This window comes from Hylobates moloch, unplaced genomic scaffold (assembly GCF_009828535.3).
Source record: "Hylobates moloch isolate HMO894 unplaced genomic scaffold, HMol_V3 SCAFFOLD_4, whole genome shotgun sequence".
Lineage (NCBI taxonomy): Eukaryota > Metazoa > Chordata > Mammalia > Primates > Hylobatidae > Hylobates > Hylobates moloch.
This window is the reverse complement of record NW_026652279.1, coordinates 34140797-34161133: the sequence shown is the minus strand read 5'-3', so window position 1 is coordinate 34161133 and position 20337 is coordinate 34140797. Positions and strand designations below refer to the sequence as shown.

Genomic DNA, 20337 nt, shown 5'->3' with positions numbered 1-20337 from the left:
TTTACTTTTAACCTTTCTGTATCCCTGTATTTAAAGATAGTCTCTTGTAAACATTATAGGGTCAAGTCTTCTTTTTTTCTGTCCAAACAAACAAACTCTTGTTTCATTGGTGGGTTTATTCCATTTACTTTTTGAACTACTCATATGATTGGGTGTAAGTTTGCCATCTTTCTATTTTGTTTCCATTTGTCCCTTCTCATCCACTATTTCTCCTTTCCAGACTTTTGAATTAATCAAGCATTTTTATTATTCCTTTTTATCTTTTGCATTCAATTAGTAATAACTCTTTATTTCATACCTAGTTGTTGCTCTAGGGATTATAATACGCCTCCTTAACTTATCATACTCTACCTTGTTGATATACAACTTCATGTACAATGCTAGAAGCTTACAACAGTTTAATTTCTTTTAACCACTCACTCCCCTTTAGATTACCTATTATATATTTTACCTCTACATAGTATATAAATCCACCCATACTCTGTTATTATTTATTTCAAGTGGTCAGTAGGCTCTAAAATGTATTTTTTGAACTGTTCTTTTCTATTTATCTAACCATTTCTGTTTCTAGTGGCCTTCATTCCTTCTTGAAGATATGGGCTTCCAACTGGGATCTTTTATCCTCACCCTTGTCTTAGCTCGGGTTGCTATAACAGAATACAATAGTCTGGGGGGCTTAAACAATAGAAATCTATTTTCTCACAGTTCTGGAGGTTGGAGGTAGGTCAGGGTGCCAGCCACACGGAGTCCTTGGTGAGGGCTCTCTTCCAGGTTATGCCCTCCCTCACACAGCCTTCCCTTGTGCATTTACACAGAGAGATCTCATGTCTCTTCCTCTTTTTATGAGGGCATTTATTCCACCAGGAGGGCCCCAACCTCACGACCTAACTTAATTCTAATCACCTCCCAAAGGCTCCACCTCTGAATATGATCCAGTTGGGGATTAGGGTTCAACATATGAATTTGGGAGACACAAACATTCAACCCATAGTGACCCTGAAGAACTTCCTTTAATATTTCCGAGGCTGGAATACAATGGCACAATCTCAGCTCACTGCAACCTCCGCCTTCCAGATTCAAGCAATTCTCCTGCCTCAGCCTCCTGAGTAGCTGGGATTACAGGCATGTGCTACCACACCTGGCTAATTTTTGTATTTTTAGTAGAGACAGGGTTTCACCATGTTGGCCAGGCTGGTCTCGAACCCCTGACCTCAGGTGATACACCAGCCTCGGCTTCCCAAAGTGCTGGGATTACAGGCATGAGCCACTGCACCCAGCTGAAATTCTTTTTCTTTTCCATACTTTACTTAGGTAATTTCTACAAACACAAAACAGTTTTTGTGTTTACTTATTCTTTCATTTATTGTGTCTGGTCTGCTGGTAAGCCCTTCTGATGAGTTCATCATTTCAGATATTTTTCTGTTCCATAATTTCTAATTGGTTCTTTTTTAGAGTTTCAATTTCTCTGCTAAAATTTTCCATCATTTCATCAACTTTTTCCACTAAGTTATTTAACACAGCAGTCCCTAACCTTTTTGGCACAATTTTTCCACTGATGAGGGTGGCGGGTGGGGATGGTTTCAGGATATTTCAAGCACATTACATTTGTTGTGCACTTTATTTCTATTATTATTACATTGTAATATACAATGAAATAATTATAGAACTCACCATAATGAAGAATCAGTGGGAGCCCTGAGCTTGTTTTCCTGCAACTAGATGGTCCCATCTGGGGCTGATGGGAGAAGAGATACCCGAAGTGTGTTACTTATGTCCAGTCTATTCTCATTTTGTCCAGTATCTCATTTTGGTTGCTGTCACTGCAGAAAACCCTGCTTCACAAAAAGAGGACGCTGGAAATGTAAGCAGGCTTTTCAGTGCTTTTGTGGCAATCTCAGGATACTCTGCCTTGACTTTAATCCAGAACGTATGGGGATTTGAAGTTGTCTCAAACATACTTTTAAGGCCACCAGATGCAGCTGTACAACTGAAGTATATTGACTCACTTTCCAGCCATCAGATGCAGCTTAATTGTCACTTGCCACTCACTGGTAGGATTTTGATATTAGCCTGCAAGCAGTGGATTTATTGTGGTCTTATGGTCTCTGTGCAGTGAAAACTGTCTGCTAATGTTCGTCTGTATTTGCAGCTGCTCCCTAGCACTAACATCACTGCCTGAGCTCCCCTCAGATCATCAGGCATTAGATTATCATAAGGAGAGTGCAACCTAGATCCCTCCCATGTGCAGTTCACAATAGGGTTCACGCTCCTATGAGAATCTAATGCCACTGCTGATCTGACAGGAGGTGGAACTCAGGCAGTAATGAGAGTGAGGGGGAGTGGATGTAAATACAGATCTCACTGCCCCGCCACTCACCTCCTGCTGTGTGGCGTGGTTCCTAACAGGCCATGGACTAGTACCGGTTTGTGGCCCAAGGGTTGGGGACCTCTGCTTTAACATATTTATAACAATTATCTAAAGACTATTCTCTGCTAATTCCAACATCTAGTTCCTCTTTGAGTCTGTCTCTTTTGACCATTTTTCCTCCTTTTGATAAAGGATCACATTTTTTTCCTTCTTCACACATAGAACTGATTTTTCAGCATATGCCATATGTGTGAGTCCTAGAAACTGTGAATTTTGCTGCCTTTCTCTAAAGTGGGCTGAGTTTTGTTTAGGGAGGCTGGTGGATCCCTTCAATTTCGCTGAGGTTGGGCTTCTCGACACGTCTATTTCAATGTTTCCCTTAGTCATCAGGCACAGCCCTTACTTCTATGGCATGGTTCTTACTCTTCATGAAATGACCTTTCTGGGGTTTTAATTAAGTGCCAGAGATGCCCACCAAGGTCTATGGCTTGACTGGCTGAAATTCTTCAACAATGAGTTATCATTGAAATCTCTGATCAACTCTCTGTTCCTAGGAGCTGTTCTCTATTAGGCATCATGGTGTCTTGCCCCAGACATGTTCAGTTTAAGATTTAGCCAAGGACCTGAAGGGAGGCCTTATACAAAGTTAAAGAATAATCTCTCAGCTGCTGTCTCTCATCTGATACCTTGATACACAAATTGCCACGGTCACAGAAGCCACAAGCAATGTTTCCTGATCCCCTGTGCAGCTTCCCTTCCCTGCTGCTCTCTTTGCTTGACTAAATTTTCCCCCACTGTGGTTTAGAAGTCAACTTCAAGCAGAAAGCCAGGATAAATATCAAGTGCCTCCCTTGGCTCAAGGTGGCTCAAGGCTTTAAGCCACTGTCCAAGGCCTGAAAACCATTGTTTCATATGTTTTGTGCATTTGTTATAGTCTTCATGATAGGATGGTAAGTCTAATGCTACTCTATCACAACCAAACTGGAAGTCTTTGAATAAGTGAATATCTACACAAACAAGAGGATGATTCCAAGTTACCTAATGCAATGGAACATTAAAAACTCAATTACTGCCCGTCTCCCTCTGAGCCTACCCTGTAGCTGAGTTGGTCCCCACCACAGGCCTCTGTTTCCTCCTCTTTCCCATCAGCCATGGTCTTACAGCCTGTCACATTCAAGTTGACATCCTGTTCATTTACCCTATTCTTCTCATTCTGAACCCTTCCTTAGACACAGGAGTTACAAAATTGCCATTATTGGAAGGAAAGCACAATTCAACAAAAAATCTCAAAAGATCTCAAAAATACAGATGATATAATAAAAAATGACAATGGCTTTTAAATATACTAATGTATTCTATTACAGACCAAATACATGAGAAATTAGAGACCCCTGAATAGCTGTTGGCTTGTATTGCATTTTAAAAAGACAGAAGATCTTGAGAATATGCCCTAATGGAGGAATAGCAATGACAACTCAAAACAGACAGCTTTTTTACATATATTAGTCTCTTGCATTTGAAATGGTAATGAGTGATATCCGCCCTGCACCGCTCCCCCACAATCCCAGCTGAGGTTAAAAATAAAAATAAGAAGGCATGCTCCAGGTGGGCTGTCAGGAGGATCCCAGGAATATTCTGGGCACTTGCTGTAGCTGCAAAGAATAGGATTCAAGGTTTATCACAAATAATCTATGAAATGGAAAGAAACATGAAGACAATTAATGTTAACAATCCATTATATGCAAAACTGGGCACACTCCAGAAGCTTTATTATATATATATATATATATATACACACACACACATACATATATGCACATATATACACACATACATACATATATACACAGATATATACACATATCTATACATACATATATTTTTTTTTCTTTTTTGAGACAGAGTCTCACTCTGTTGTCCAGGCTGGAGTGCAGTAGTGGAGGTTCACTGCAACCTCCACCTCCTGGGTTCAAGCAATTCTGCTGCCTCAGCCCCCCAAGTAGCTGGGATCACAGGCACATGCCACCACACCCGGCTAATTTTTGTATTTTTAGTAGAGGTGGGGTTTCACCATGTTGGCCTGGCTGGTCTCAAACTCCTGACCTCAAATGATCCACTCACTTCGGCCTTCCAAAATGCTGAGATTTCAGGCGTGAGCCACCATGCCCAGCCACTTTAAAATATTTTTGACTACATGTATATAACCCAAGTCTTTAAGAGTTCATCACAACAGACTTCCATCTGTAGAACATGCTTAGATTCTACCATGAGTCCCTTTATTGATTTGAGGCCTTATCAAGTCACAATGTTTACTAGTTTTAAAAATATGTTTAACATGGAAAACACTGCTGCGTCTCGCCACAGCATTTTATCTTCACATCTGTCTTGGGGACCATCAGCTTACCAAGTCCACTCACGCCTGCTAATGTTTCCAAAAGCTTTATTTTGGAAATTTGGTGCACTTTGGCTTTGAAACATGTGTATAGATGATTTTTAACATAAGAAGCCCTGCATTCATTGTTATTTTTAAATAAATGTATGCAACTGTTAAATTTTGTGTTTCTTGGGTTTTGTTTTCCACAGCTGACTGGGCACATTCCCAGTGAGAAAATAAGGTCAGCAAAACAGCTGCAATAGTGGAAAAGGGACCAGTGGCCATGAGAGAGAACCAATGAAAGAGCATCTGCTAATGTATTAATGTGATGTCATGGAAGAACTAACCATCTTAAAGATTATAAAATGCCAAGGTATGAGGCTTCCAGAAGATACCTCTTAAAGGCCCAGCAAATTATAAATATGTTGACAACACTTCATAGATAGATTAACACATATAAAATGTATCATATGAAAGATAACATTTATCCTAAATTAGGCATGGTTCTAAGTCTAATGAATATTCAGATGGCAGAGCTAGAAGAAATTGAACATTTTTCTTCCTGGAAAGCAGTAAACTTTGTTCTAATCTCAGTCATCCTTTTATCTAGCTGCGCAACGCTATTTAGACAACCAGGGCCTTGGTTTCTTTATTTGAAACCAAACAACTCCTCAGAATTTTGCTATTTTATCCTCCTTCTTCCCCTCCCCAGTAGAATGTAATTCTCTGAAAACTTAATGCATCTGCTTCAGATACTTCTGTTCTTTTAGCTAAGTGCCAAGGATTGCAATGGAAGAATGGTAAGAAATATTTTTTCCATGGTAAGGGTGATATTTAGAGCACAGAAAACAGCAAATGCATTACTCGGCATCCTGACTATACTCTTATTGTCAAGCCTAATCTTTTAAATTGTTTTAAACCAGATGTTCTGAGGGTAGTCACTTGATGAATTAACTCATATATGACTGCATTTCAATTTAGATGTCCCTATATGGGCCCTGGCACAGGCTAGTGTTGCCATGGCTGTTCTCTAAATGAACATATAGATTTTACTTATTTATTTATTTATTTATTTATTTATTGAAACTGGGTCTCACTCTGTTGCCCAGGTTGGAGTGCAGTGGCATGATCTCAGCTCACTGCAGCCTCGAACTCCAGGTGCAAGCAATCCTCTCACCTCGGTCTCACAAGTAACTGGGACTATAAGTGTGCACCAACACACCTGGCTAATTTTGTTATATCTTTTGTAGAGATGGGGTTTCACCATGTTGCCCAGGCTGGTTCTGAACTCCTGAACTCAAGCAATCCTCCTGCCTCGAGCCTCCCAAAGTGCTGGGATTACAGTCATGAGCCACCATGCCCAGCCCATATACATTTATGTTAAATAATTAATTAGCATATTTCTTAAAAGGCTGAAATCATCAAAACAATTTGCTAAAATTTATAGACTTACAATTCTTTTCACTTAAACAGCTTATCATATGCCCCTAAGGCGCTTTCATCTTTACGCACCTCTAAACACACAGCATGCACGGATTCATCAGATACACAGTCACACACGTGCATGATCTATTGTTTCTCATAGAGTATACACTTTTCCCTTAGAACTATATGATCATTATTTATAATGCCTACAAAATAGTGAAATTGATATAACAATTTTTGTCAACTTTATCTGTGTTAGACTGAAACATGTAAATTAAGGTCTATTATTGGTGTGTTTTTGTTCATTTCTTTTTACGTTTCTTTCTTTTGTTTTTCTTGAGATGGAGTCTCGCTCTGTCACCCAGGCTGGAGTGCAGTGGCATGATCTCGGCTCACTGTAACCTCAACCTCCCAGGTTCAAGTGATTCTCCTGCCTCAGCCTCCCGAGTAGCTGGGACTACAGGCGCACACCACCATGCCTGGCTAATTTTTGTATTTTTAGTAGAGACAGGGTTTTGCCATGTTGGCCAGGCTGGTCTCAAACTCCATTGTTATTTAGGCAATAACACTGTTTTTGCTTAATGGTGATCCTTTCATTCTTCAGTGTTCTTAAATTTGGACAATATGATTTGTCAGCTTTACGGACAAGGTAGTGCACAAGCTGTTCTGCTCTCTACCTGATTTAGACATTGCCATGGCACATATAACACGGGCATCCTATATAATTTAGCTTTCTCTGTTTAACAAAACACCCCTAAATTTAGTGGCTTAGAACAACGAAGTCATTATTTCCCACAGTTCTGTGGGTTGGCTGAGTGGCTCTTCACATCATTAGTTCAGGAGGTGGCAGTGTGGCTGGTCTTGAGGGGCCTGACTTGATGTCAGCTGAGGCCACAGCCATATGTCTGTAATCAAGCAGCAGGCCAGCCTGGGCTTGTTCACATGGGCACAGGGGGGCTCGCAGCAGCATGGAGGGGCGAGCCCCAACACACAAGTGCTGCTCAAGTCTCCACCTGCATTCGTCTACTGTTGTTCCAGTGACCAGACAAGGGCCAAGTCCAGAGTCATGTGGGAACAAGGCCATTTCACAAAGAGTCTGCCCCACTCTATGCCATTCATCTGTTCCCTTTCTTTGTTTTTGCCTTAGGTCTGTTGTCAAATGTATTTAGCATCCAATCCTTTTCTGAGGTTTCCCCTGTCATTTCCTGGCTGGTTGGAGTTCATCCTCATGATAACAGGGACTGGGTGGAAATGCCGTCTTCTAATTTGCATAAAAGCACTGCACGTGCTAGCTGCAGCCCTGACCTTCAGCTATACTGTAGACAGCCTTGAAAGTGCCTTTGCAGAATTGTAAGTAATGAAAGAAATCTAACATGATGGACTCCATCTTGATTCTAACCTCACAGGTTAAATTGTTTTTTGCTTATTCTAGCACAGAGGCCAAAATAACCATAAGAGGAATTTAGTTAAAATTTGAGGCAAGGAAAACTGACCCCCTCCTTGTTCAGAGACCAAAGCTGCATTAATAAGATAAGATTAGAATTATGGCAGGGGCTTGAGCTTTGCTAAAGAATAGGCATAAACAATGACCTGCCATTGCTTAGTGTGTTTTCTACAAGTTGCTTATTGCCCCAGAGTCATGTAACCAGGGGTTACATGATTTAAAAGTTTCCCAAGTACTCCTACACTATTGTGAAACCTAAATAACTAGTCTTTGAGATATTTTTTAGATTTAGCATTTCAACAGACCAACAGATGCTACCTGGTCCTAAGACCCACTCCCCAACTCCCAGGAACCGACTCAGCTACTAAAAGACAGTTTTAGACACACCTGTTATTTTGTCCCCACTCATACAATTACTCCAGTTCCCAAGCCCCATCTGCCAAAGTACCCTTAAAAAACCCTAGCCTCCGAATTCTCCAGGGGACAGGCTTAAGAAGTTTCTCCTGTTCTCCATGCTTGGCTGGCCCTGCAATTAGTAAACTCTTTCCTTGCTGCAACACCTGCTGTTCTCGTTTTTTGGGGGACAGTGGGCAACACGCAAGAAGAACTCATCAGCTTGTAACAGCCTGAGTTTACAAAGAAGGAGGATGTGGCTGGAATGCACAGGCTGGGAAATCAGCCTGCTCACCTGACCATGCTTCCATCCCTGGTCAAGGTTCTTCAGGAAGCGGGGGTTGCAGTCCGTCAAGATCATGCCACTGCACTCCAGGCTGGGTGACAGAGTGAGACTGTCTAAAAACAAAAAGGTTCTCCAGGGAAACAGAACCAACAGGAGATATAGATTTATAGACCGATAAAGAGAGGGAGAGACTATGACAGAGAAAAATAGGAAGATGCAGCTCTCTAGGAGAATTATTAGGGGAATTGTCTCATATGATTATGGAGGCTGAGAAGCCCTCCCATCACCTGCTGTCTGCAGCTGGAGAATCAGGAAAGCTGGTGGTAAAATTCAGTACCAGCCCCAAAGTCTTGAGAACCAGGAGGGCAGATGGTAGAACTCCCGGTCAAGTCCACAGGCCTGAGAACCAGGTGCTCTGATGTCCAAGGCAGGAGGAGATGGATGTCCCAGCTCAAGAAGAGAGGGAATCCCCCCTTCCTCTGCCTTTTTGTCCTATCACAACTTTGATGGATTAACTGATGTCCAATTTGGGGAAGGTAGACATTCTTTACTCAGTCTACCATTTCAAATGCTAACCTCTTCCGGAAACACTCTTACATGCACACCCAGGAGTCATGTTTTACCAACTGTCTGGGCATTCCTTAGCCCAGTCGAGTTGACACACAAATGAACAATCACATCTGGGCTGCTATTTTTTATTCCAAGTCAGCAGCCAGCCCTCAGTTCTTACTGGATCCAGAAAGAACTTCCTCATATCCAAGAGCCAATGCTGACTTCTCAGACACTCTGGGTGCAATTTACAACCCTGAAGGGATGGCGGCATCGCGGTTCCAAGGTTCCTGGAAGGAGCATATCACACAATTTGGCAGACTGGATTACTGGCTCCCAGGCTGTGGGAGTAGAAATCCACAGGCTTTGCCGTGTAACTTTCACCCATAGGGACGAGGTGTATTTCCCCATTCTTGCTGTGCTTTGGCCAATGAGATGTCAGCAGAGGAGATGCAAGCAGAGGCTTGAAAGTACTTGCACGGCTGAGCTTACCATCTTTGCCTCTGCCATTCCCATGAGAGCATTCCTGGCTAGGTCCAAGGAGGATAAGAGACACATGGAGTGGAGACACCCCAGCTGACCCACAGACCTGCGGTGAAAAGAAGAGCCACCCCACCGAGCCTAGATCAGATTAATTCAGCCAAGCTGCAACATCCAATGAGAACTGTTTAAAGCAATTGAGTGCTGAGGCGGTCTGTTACACAGCTGTTCTGTTGCCACTGTGAACTGCTACTTGTCAGAATTTAGTGGGTGAGTGTCGGCGTCCCTGGCAAAACCCTCAAGGGCCCCAGATGAAAAGACGACCTACTTTCTGGCTTGAGCCACTGCCCCTCCCAGGCTCAGACTGAAAACTCTCCTCCCACAGCCACTCAACGCTGATCACAGAGTCCTGCCGACAGTGTGGCGGGGAGCCACAGGAATGACAGGGCTTCTTGTACCCTCCAGGTTCTCTTTTCCCTTACCACTCCTAGAATTGAAAATGTCTCCAGCTTGTTCCCACTTAGCACAGAGCTGTTTACTCAGGAGTCCCTTAATACCTATTACTCGAATAGATTAATCAGTGAATGCATTAGAAGGTCATTTGCTGAGAGTGACAAGGAGCCCATGGGAGTTGAAAGGTCCACCACTTAGAGTATCTAATGCATTGAAATACACCAATGACATTATGAACAAACAAGCAAAATTACATTTATGCAGAATTTGGTTTTGATTGCATTTCATTTAAAATCTAGCTCTAATAATTCAACATTGACACACATTTAAATGGGATGCTGGGACCCCATGACCTAAGAGGTAAAATTCCATTAAATCTCTTCTAACCCTTCCAAAACTGGTGTTAAGGGAAACCTGTTGGCCTAAAAGAAACTTGTTCCTTGTACCAATAAACTCGCTTAATCATTCAGCAGAATTAAAATTGGATTCTTTACTGCTGTACTTCTCAGAACTTTTAATATGCTAATGTACATTGTACAGCTCTGAGAGGGGGAATTAGTATGCAGCATTTCCTAGGCCAATTTGGCCCCAGAACCCTGAGAACTTTTTGTGCTTAGGACATTTGTATGATTCATATCAGCCCATGGAACTCAGTTTGAGAAACTTTGGTCTTTTCCAATGACCTACAAGGTAATGAATCATTCTGTCAGTTACACAGTTATATTTGAATCCTACCTTCCTGGTCCTAAATTGACTATCCCAGTGGTTGGTAACCTTTTTATGTTACAGCACACTGGAGGGGACTGAAAGAATCAAGGCCAGGGGCAGGAGGGGGCTGGAAAGCCACTAAACAAGTCAGAAGTAATTGCAATGAAAACAACAAAGTTTCACAGGTCTATAAAAGAATCCACAGTTATCTCACTATTCACCCTGCAAAACTGGGTCTTTGAATAGAAGTTGGTGACTGGGCCTGCGCTAATAAGAGAACGTTTTGAAGCAGTCTAGAGAATACTGCTTTCTGGCCCTGGCTGCCACAACACCACTCCCTTTAACTCTTATTGGTAATCAGCTGTCTCTGGAATTTCATGGCCCTATCAGTGCCGTGGCCACATATGGACACTTGTAATGAAGCAAAGTGACATAACTGCAAAATACAACAGCATACCTGTCCTCAGAAACCACAGTACTGCAGTCAGCTCCTAGAGGGAGACTGTTGAGCCAATCATGCAAATCACACAGCACCAGAAATACAGGATCCATGATGAAATGACATCAAAAGGATCCCTGGTTTTCTCAATTGCATCTTGCTTAATTTAGAGTTATTTCAAAACAAACAAAAACAAAAGAAAAATGCCTCCAGCCCTCTTGGCCCTCCACAGGCATTGGAATGTCGTTATACATGACCTTAGATCTACATGGGCTGAGTTCTTAAAGTCTGAAAGTACAGGAAACTCAGTGGCGGTCAAAAGGGCCTCTCTTAACTTTTCTCCATAGTGGACGACCATGACCTGTGTCTGCTGTGCTGCCGCTTAGTGAGATACACCCAGCCAGCCAAGGGATCTCCCGCAATGGAGCAGATGAGTCTGTCAGTTGTGTATGTTACATATGAGTTCAAATTTCTCTTCAAAGAATTAATGTGTCAATATGTTCAATTCTTTGCCTTCTACTTTTAAACTTAACTTCCTCATGAAGCAACCTTTTTTGATCCCCTGCTCCACTCTGACTCATTCCGATCACCCGCTCCACCCTGACACATTCCGATCACCCGATCCACCCTGACTCATTCCGATCACCCGATCCACCCTGACTCATTCCGATCACCTGATCCACCCTGACTCATTCCGATCACCCGCTCCACCCTGACTCATTCTGATTCTGATTTCCTGCTCTGCCATAACCATTTTTCCCGCCAAACCACTCACCCCGTCACTCTCTTTAAATTAGCCAATTGGAATTAGTTTAGCCTGTGCAGTCTAACCCTAGGCAATAGGGGACTGACACAGCAGCAGGGGCCACATGTGTCAGGAATAAGACCGCCTTCTCCTCCCTTGTCCAGGTGTGTGCTCACCATTGCTCCATCTGTGAGGGCACACCTTCTATAGAAGCAAATTGCCTTGCTGAGAAGAAAAAAAAGAACATTTTATATTCAAGTCCTATTTCTTTTGCTGCACCAAAACTTTATTTATAACAGTCTGGGGGCTTGCCCATGATTACATTCCCTCCAAGGGGTTCTCTCTTGTGAGGAAGTGCGCCCCGCCCCCTTGTGGCAGCCTCAGGGGTGAGAAATCAGGACCCACCCAGTGCGAGGAATAACCCAAGCTCTCAGCAATACGGAAAGAAACTGGCCAGCAACCTAGGGTAAAGGATCCTCACACACTATGGTGATGGCTCTGTGCACAGACCAAGGAAGGAGAAGCTGCAGGAGCTGGTAAAGTACTTCCTTGGTGGTCAAATCCGAGGGCTAAATGTGTGTGTGCGTGAATGATCACAAACAACCCTACTTGCAGTGTTGTTCGTGTGGATGGTGACAAGTCCTACTGCTGGACAGAGTGAGTGGGCCCTCTCTGCAATTCCGTAGCTACCTCATATGGCTTAGGATGGATCCTGCCGTGGGATTTATACCAGCATGCCAGTGCTAAGGGGGCCTAGTTCTCCATTGGGAGAGCAGCTAGAGAGGACAACATGAGTGAGAAGTGTGCAAGGGACCTTCAGAAGGGGAAGGGAGGAAACAGGAAACAGGTCAACCTTCCAGGGCAGCAAGGCAAGACACCCCCTGGTTTGAGGGGTTGAGCCTTCCAGGGCAGGCAAGGCAAGACATCCCTGGTTTAAGGGGTTGAGGCTTCCAGGGCAGGCAAGGCAAGACACCCCTGGTTTGAGGGGTTGAGCCTTCTGCAAATTTCAGGGGATTGAACCTCACACAAACCTCCAGGAGTAGAAAAGGCGAGAAATTTCCAGTAGGGGAAGTTGAGCCTCATCCCAAAAGGTGAGAAATTTCCAGTAAGGAAAATTGAATCTTACCCCAAAACCATCAAGATGGGAGGGATAAAGATGGTAACAAGGATATCCCCCCGGATAGCCCCCTAGGTCTCATGTTAAAATACTGGAAGGATATTGAAAGGAGACAAGGACCTGTCCCCCTTTTTCCCTTAAAAACAAATAGGGAAAAACCCAATCTGGCACCTCAAATGAAAAGTCAGAGGAGCCAGCCCTCATGCCTAAAGACTCCAGTGCATGAGATCCCCTAGACTATCTTCCTTCGCTCAGTGTCCCCAATCCTTCCCCTCAGGCAGCCACTGCCACCTCAGATCCCGTTCCAAATCCTTCCTCTACTCACATTATCCCTCCTCCTTATAACCTTGACTCTTGGGAATTACCATCCCACCAGCCTGTTCCCTCCCAATCTAAATACCCCTCTCTAAAAGGACTCCAGCGTGAGATAGAACAATGTAAAAAAGATATTCAGAATTTCCCATTTCCCTCCATACCTAAGGGGCCAGCCTCGACACCCTTCCCTTTGAAACAAGTGCCACAAGGAGGGGAGGCCATTGGCTTCTTAAATCTCTTTTAACCAGTTTAGAAGTCTGGAACTTTAAAAAGGAGCTTAAACTGCTACTAGATGACCCTTATGGGCAGATCAAATTGACCAATTCTTAGGACCTCAGTTATACACTTGGGTCAAGTTAATGTCTATCTTGGGTGTCCTCTTTTCAAGGAAAGAAAGGAGTATGATTTGTAGGGCCGCTATGGTAGTTTGGGAACGTGAGCACCCTCCCTGTGAAAATGTTCCTACCACAGACCAGAAATTCCCCACCCAAGACCGCCAGTGGGACAATAACAACCAGACCACCAGGAAAATATGCAGTACTTAAGGGAGATGCTAATAAAAGGAATTCAGGAATCAGTACCCCGAACCTGAAACCTTTCTAAAGCATTTGATATACAACAGGAAAAGGATGAAGGGCCTATGAGATTTCTAGATAGACTGAGGGAGCAAATGAGGCAACATGCAGGCCTCAATTTGAATGATACCCTTGGGCAAGGAAGGTCGAAACTCCAATTTGTCACTAAAAGTTGGCCAGACATTTCAAAAAAGTTACAAAAGATAGACAGTTGGGAAGACCATGCCCTAAGTGAGCTTCTCAGGGAAGCTCAGAAAGTATACGTGAGAAGGGACAAAGAAAAACAGAAACAAAAGACAAAACTTATGTTACCCACCTTCCAACAGAGGGCTCCAAACCCAGGTACTTCTAGATAGAGTTTCCAGGGAACCAGAAACTGTAAAGGGTCCGAACCCTCCTTTAAAGGACCCCAGCCTCCATCTGGAGGGGCAAGGCCCTCGTCTACCAGGCCCCCCTAAAGAGTATGGGGGAGCAGGGTTAAAGAATCCCTGAACTAAGAGGGAGGAAGGGCAAGATAGGTGCTATAGATGTGGAAGAACAGACCACTTCAAGAGGGAATGTCCCAAACTAAGAAAGGAGAAAGAAGCCCTTCCACTCATGCCTTTCGAGGAAGAATAGGGGTGTCAGGGGCTCTATCTCTTTTATCTTGAGTCCCACCAGGAGCCCCTGATAAATTTAGAGGTGGGACCTAAACATGAGCTTATTACCTGTTTACTCGATTCAGGGGCTGCTCGCTCCCCTGTTTGTTTCCCCCTGTCTAATGTTGTCTCTTCTTCAGAGGAGCTTTTAGTCTCTGGGGTAAAAGGGGAAGGATTTAGAGTAAAAATTTTAGACAGCACCAAAGTTAGATAGCAGGGTCGCTCAGCTCATATTCAGTTCTTGTTAATCCCTGAAGCAGAAACTAATTTATTGGGGGGGATTTAATGTTAAAGTTGGGCATAGGTCTACAAGTCAGTCCAAGAGGATTCCTCACCTCACTAAACCTACTCACCACTGCAGATGAAAAATATACTAATCCTAGTGTCTGGTCCAAAGAAGGGAACTGAGGGAAACTCCGAGTCCCTCCAATCTACATCAAGCTAAAAACCCCTGGAGAAGTAGTGAGAAGGAAGCAATAGCTTATTCCCCTAGAAGGTAGGAAATTATAGGTTGAAACCTATAATCGAAGGCCTTATTAAAGATTGGCTTCTTGAGTCCTGTATGTTCCCTTATAGCACCCCCAATACTGCTAGTCAAGAAAGCAGACGGGTCATACTGGCTAGTACAGGACCTTAGAGCTATCAACCAAATAGTCCAGACTACCCATCCCGTTGTCCCCAGTCCTTACACCATTCTCAGCAAGATTCCATATAATCATCAATGGCTTACTGTAATAGATTTGAAGGATGTTTTTGGGCATGCCCTCTGGCAGAAGCTAGCCAAGATATATTTGCTTTTGAGTGGGAGGATCTCCACTGAGGGCAGAAACAACAATATCAATGGACAGTCTTGCCCCAAGGGTTCACAGACTCCCCTAATCTTTTTGGCGAAATTTTAGAACAAGCATTAGAAAAAGTTGTCATTCCAGAACAAATATGCCTTTTCCAGTACATGGATGACCTTGTTATATCTGGTGAAGATATAGAGAAGGTAACTAACTTCTCTACACATATTCTTAACCGTCTGCAGTTTGAGGAGCTAAGAGTCTCAAAAAGGAAGCTTCAGTATGTAGAGCCTGAAGTTAAATATTTAGGCCACTTAATAAGTGCGGGCAAGTGAAGAATAGGGCCTGAATGAATTGATGGAATCATGTCCCTACCCTTGCCTCAAACTAAACAAGAACTCAGGAAATTTTTAGGGTTAGTCAGATACTGTCGCTTACGGATTGACTCACATGCATTGCACAGTAAACTGTTATATCAAAAACTTTCCCAGGAGAAGCCTAACAATCTCCTGTGGACTTCTGAGGAAGTTGATCAAGTCAAGGAGCTGACAGAAAGGCTCATAACTGCCCCTGTTTTAGCCTTACCCTCCCTAGAAAAGCCATTCCACCTTTTTTTTTTTTTTTTTTGAGATGGAGTCTCGCTCTGTCGCCCAGGCTGGAGTGCAGCAGTGCGATCTTGGCTCACTGCAACCTCCGCCTCCCGGGTTCACGCCATTCTCCAGCCTCCTGAGTAGCTGGGACTACAGGCGCCTGCCACCATGCCCGGCTAATTTTTTGTATTTTTAGTAGAGACAGGGTTTCACCGTGTGAGCCAGGATGGTCTCGATCTCCTGACCTCGTGACCCGCCCGCCTCGGCCTCCCAAAGTGCTGGGATTACAGGCGTGAGCCACCGTTCCCGGCCCCACCTTTTTGTTAATGTGGACAGTGGGGTAGCTTTAGGAGTGCTGACTCAAGAACACGGTGACCGCCAGCAGCCCGTGGCCTTCCTATCAAAGGTCTTAGACCCAGTCACTTGAGGATGGCCTCACTGCATCCAGTCCATCGCGCCTACGGCAATACTAGTCGAGGAAAGCAGAATGTTAACCTTTGGAGGAAAATTGACAGTAAGCAAGCCTCACCAAATTAGAACTATCTTAAACCAGAGAGCAGGGAGATGGCTTACTGATTCGAGTGCTATTTCTTTTGCGGCACCAAAACTTTATTTATAACATGTACAAGAGTCAATGATATTTTCCCATTGTATCTTCAACCCAGGAAGCAGAATTCACATACAAGAAATGCACACATTATAAGGCATATACATATAATGTACGGCATGCCCAATTATAGGAATATGTGACTTTGGGAAGCCCTGCAGGAGGGGTGGGCGATGGGGGAATCCACTCTCCACTTACCGAGCACTTATACTAGACAACTATTAACCAGTTAAAAAATACAGTGAGAAAGAAATTGTACTAATAATATGTAATATCTGAAAAATAAACTAAACAAGCAATGTTCATGAAGAGGAAAAAAAAACAATACTACCAAGGAACATAACAGATGACTCCAACAAAAGGAAAGGCATTATTTGGATCTTGGATAGAATACTGCAAATTGCAAAATTATTTCATTTTTCCAAACAAATATATTGGTTTTTTTGCAATTCCAAATGAAATTACAAAATGATTTTTCTTAGAAATTAGACAAAATTATTTTAAAATTGGAGTTGAGAAACAGATGCATAAGGATAACCAAGAAAATTTTGAGAAAGACAAGAAACTTATCCTGGCACATATTAAAGAATATTATAAAGCTATAGGGATGAAAGTATAATGTTACTGAGCCAGGAAAAACAGATAGCACAACAAGTAAAAAAAAAAAAAAAAAAAGAGTGCATAAATGGACAGAAATAAATAGGGAAATTTGTTATAGGAGAAAGAATTTCAAATCAGATGGATCATGTAATAAATGGGATTGGAACAATTAGCTCGATACCTGGAAAAAGACAAAAGAAACCTGGATCTCCATATTACTCTGTTGAACAAAATAAATTCCAAATGGGTCAAAATTTAAAGATTTAAAATATATGAAGCCATACACACACTGGAAGAAAAACTGGTACATTTGTAATAAACTTGTGTCCATTTTGTGTTGCTATAACAGAATGCCTGAGACTGGGTAATTCATTTTTAAAAGAGGTCTATTTAGCTGTTGGTTCTGCAGGCTGGGAAGTTCAAGAAGCACGGCACTGCATCAGTTAGGTTTTGGGGAGGGCCGCGTGCTGGGTCAGAATACGCAAAGAGGCAAAACCCATGGGCATCTGCTTTATAACAATGTGCTCTCTTGTGGGAACTAATCAATTCCCAGGAAAACTCCCTCATTACCAGGAGTGCAGCACCTCCCAACACTGCCACACTGGGGATCAAATTTCAACATGAGTTTTGGTGAGGACCAACTCCATCCATAGCAACTTGGATGGGAAAAACATTTCTAACCATGTTGTGAAACCCAGAAAACACCAACGACAAATATTTTTAAAACTCCACAGAGTTGGAAGACAAAAGGAGGAAAGTATTTATAATACACTACAGAAAAAAAACCTAATGTTTAAAATATCATTTATATCTCAAACCTCAAATAAACCAATAATAAATAAAGCAACCCTGTAAGAGAAAAATGGGCAAAGTAGAATGAGAAATATCATGAAAGAATACAAATACAAATGGACAAAACCATATAAAAAGATTTACAACTGTACCAATAATAAAAAGTGAAAATAAAAATAAGATAACGTTTCTTGACTAACAAAAGAGTACAGATGTAAAGGACTAGGCTAGGCTCAGTGGCTCAGACCTGTAATCTCAGCACTTTGGAGAGGCCAGGTAGGAGGATCATTTGAGCCCAGGAATTCAAGACCGGCCTGGGCAACATGGTGAAACCCCATCTCTACCAATATCCCCATCTCTACCAATTAGCTCGGTGTGGTGGCACACACCTGCAGTCTCAGCTATTCAGGAGGCTGAGGTGGGAGGATCACCTGAGCCCAGGAGGTCAAGGCTGCAGTGAGCCTTGATCACGTCACTGCACTCTAGCCTGGGTGACAGAGTGAGACCCTGACTAAAAATATATAATAATAATAATAATAATAACATAAATAAAGATGCAACCTTTAGAAGGGCATATTACTGATAGAAGTGCAGGAAGAAATTTGAAGTGAAGAGTGAACAGGGGGTCCAGAAAATGATCCAATTACATATGAGAGTTTAATTTATGATAAAGGTGGCATTTTAAGTTAGTAGGGAAAATGATGAATTATTTAATAAATGATGGATTTACTGTACTATTTAGGAAGAAGAGGAATACTCTTCTTTCATTACAATTGATTCAAGATGGATTAAAATTTTAAATGTAAAAAATACATGCAAAAGAGTACTAGAAAACACAACAGAACAATTTTGTAATGTTTAGTTGCATCTGTTCAGGGCGGGGGCTTCTAAGTATCTAAGTATGAAACCCAGGAGCCCTAAAAAGAAAAGATGAATAAATCCGATTAAATAACAAAGTTTAAATTCTATGTTTAAAAGCACAATAAACAAAATTAAAACACAAATCTTTTTTTTTTTTTTTTGAGATGGCGTCTCACTCTGTTGTGCAGGCTGGAGTGCAGTGGCACAATCTTGGCTCACTGCAACCTCCGCCTCCCGGCCTCAAGTGATTCTCTTGCCTCAGCCTGCCAAGTAGCTGGGACTACAGGCGCATGCCACCACGACCGGCTAATTTTTGTATTTTTAGTAGAGACAGGGTTTCACCATGTTGGCCAGGCTGGTCTCAAACTCCTGACCTCAGGTGATCTGCCTGCTTTGGCCTCCCAAAGTGCTAGTCTACAGGCGTGAGCCACTGCACCCGGCCTAAAACACAAATCTTACACAAGGAAAAATACAATATTTACAATCAATATAACAAAGTCTTCCTGGAGAAAGAGAACCAAAATGTTAGCAATGGTTATCTCTTGGTGATCTTTATTTTCTTTCTTACAATGCTTCATACTTCTTTATCATTGAGTATAATATCTTCATAAAAACAGAAACACTTTAAAAAATTAAAACCAAAGAAAAGAGACTTGTTTATAAAAATTTTTTAAACAGGAGTGGGGAATTGGACTTTCTGAGCTTAGAGGCATGAGAAGGAAAGCAAACCTTTTGCTACGTGGGGCCAGACCCACTTATCCAATGGCATCCCCGAAATCTCCACCTGGGTGTCTCATAGGCTCTCAAACTATCCAACCATAATGCAACTCTTGGTGCCTACACACACAGAGGATATGAGACATCTAAACCTCAGATGCCAAACCATGAAGTCAATATAGAACTTTTAAAATGGATAAATCAAGAAATAACAGGGTTTGCTATTTTTTGCTAAAAGCCTTTTTAGTACTGTCATCAGTGAAAAGGGTAAGGAAAGAGGATGTCCCTTTGTCCTTGAGGATGACCCAGAAGTTGCCCACACGACTACCTCCTACATGCCATTGGCCTGATCTAGTCATGGCCATATCTAGCTCTAAGGAGGACTAGGGAACGTCATCTTTATTCTAAGCAGTCAGGTGTATAAATTCTGTTACTATGGAAGTAGGGGAGGATGGGTATTGAAGGACCACACTCTCTGCCACAGTTCCAGCATAGCATGTAGTACATAACCTCATCTGTATAAAATACGCCCCTACACTCAATGCACATGCACCTTGATGGATTTGAAGATACTTTAAAAATATTGGGACTTTGGGTGAGTTTTATTTTCTTCCTGTAGCTTTTCTGTATTAGTTGAATTTTATATAATGGACATGATTTTTAATATGGCTTTATTTTTCCCAAAATGAATAACATAGATTAAATCTAAGGCCAGAGACTGTCACCAGGTGTCACAGATCAGTTCCCCAGGAAACAGTCTCTGAGTCTGAAATGTGTGTGTAGGTGGCCTACTAAGGAGTGCATGTGGATCAACACCTGTAAGGGGGTTGGAAGCACGACTGGCCAGAGAGAAGCTGGGCTGCCATGCAGTTGCAATCCAGGCCTCAGCTGACCTCCTGGGGGCTCTGCATCTAAGATTACCCTTTGGAGTTATCCCAAATTCAGGACCTCTGTGACGTGTTGCAGACAGCCTCTAGGAGGGGAAGAAACCTCAGGCAAGGGAGCTCCCTTCAGCCCAGGGCAATTCCTGGAGGGGACTGAGCTAGAAGCCCTCAGCAGCTAGCACTCCGCTGCTG

General features: G+C 42.7%; 1 long non-coding RNA gene across 3 annotated transcripts in view; it reads right to left on the bottom strand.

Annotated features, from left to right (window-relative positions):
- Window positions 1-3875: 3875 nt before the first annotated feature.
- LOC131383224 (uncharacterized) overlaps window positions 3876-20337 on the bottom strand; it is a 146562-nt gene continuing 130100 nt past the window's right edge. For 2 of the 3 annotated variants that reach the window (XR_009213085.1, XR_009213083.1), the window contains one exon: window positions 3876-4020. This is a non-coding gene — a long non-coding RNA (uncharacterized LOC131383224). The remainder of the gene's footprint in view (window positions 4021-20337) is intronic. The other variant, XR_009213084.1, reaches the window with a different exon arrangement.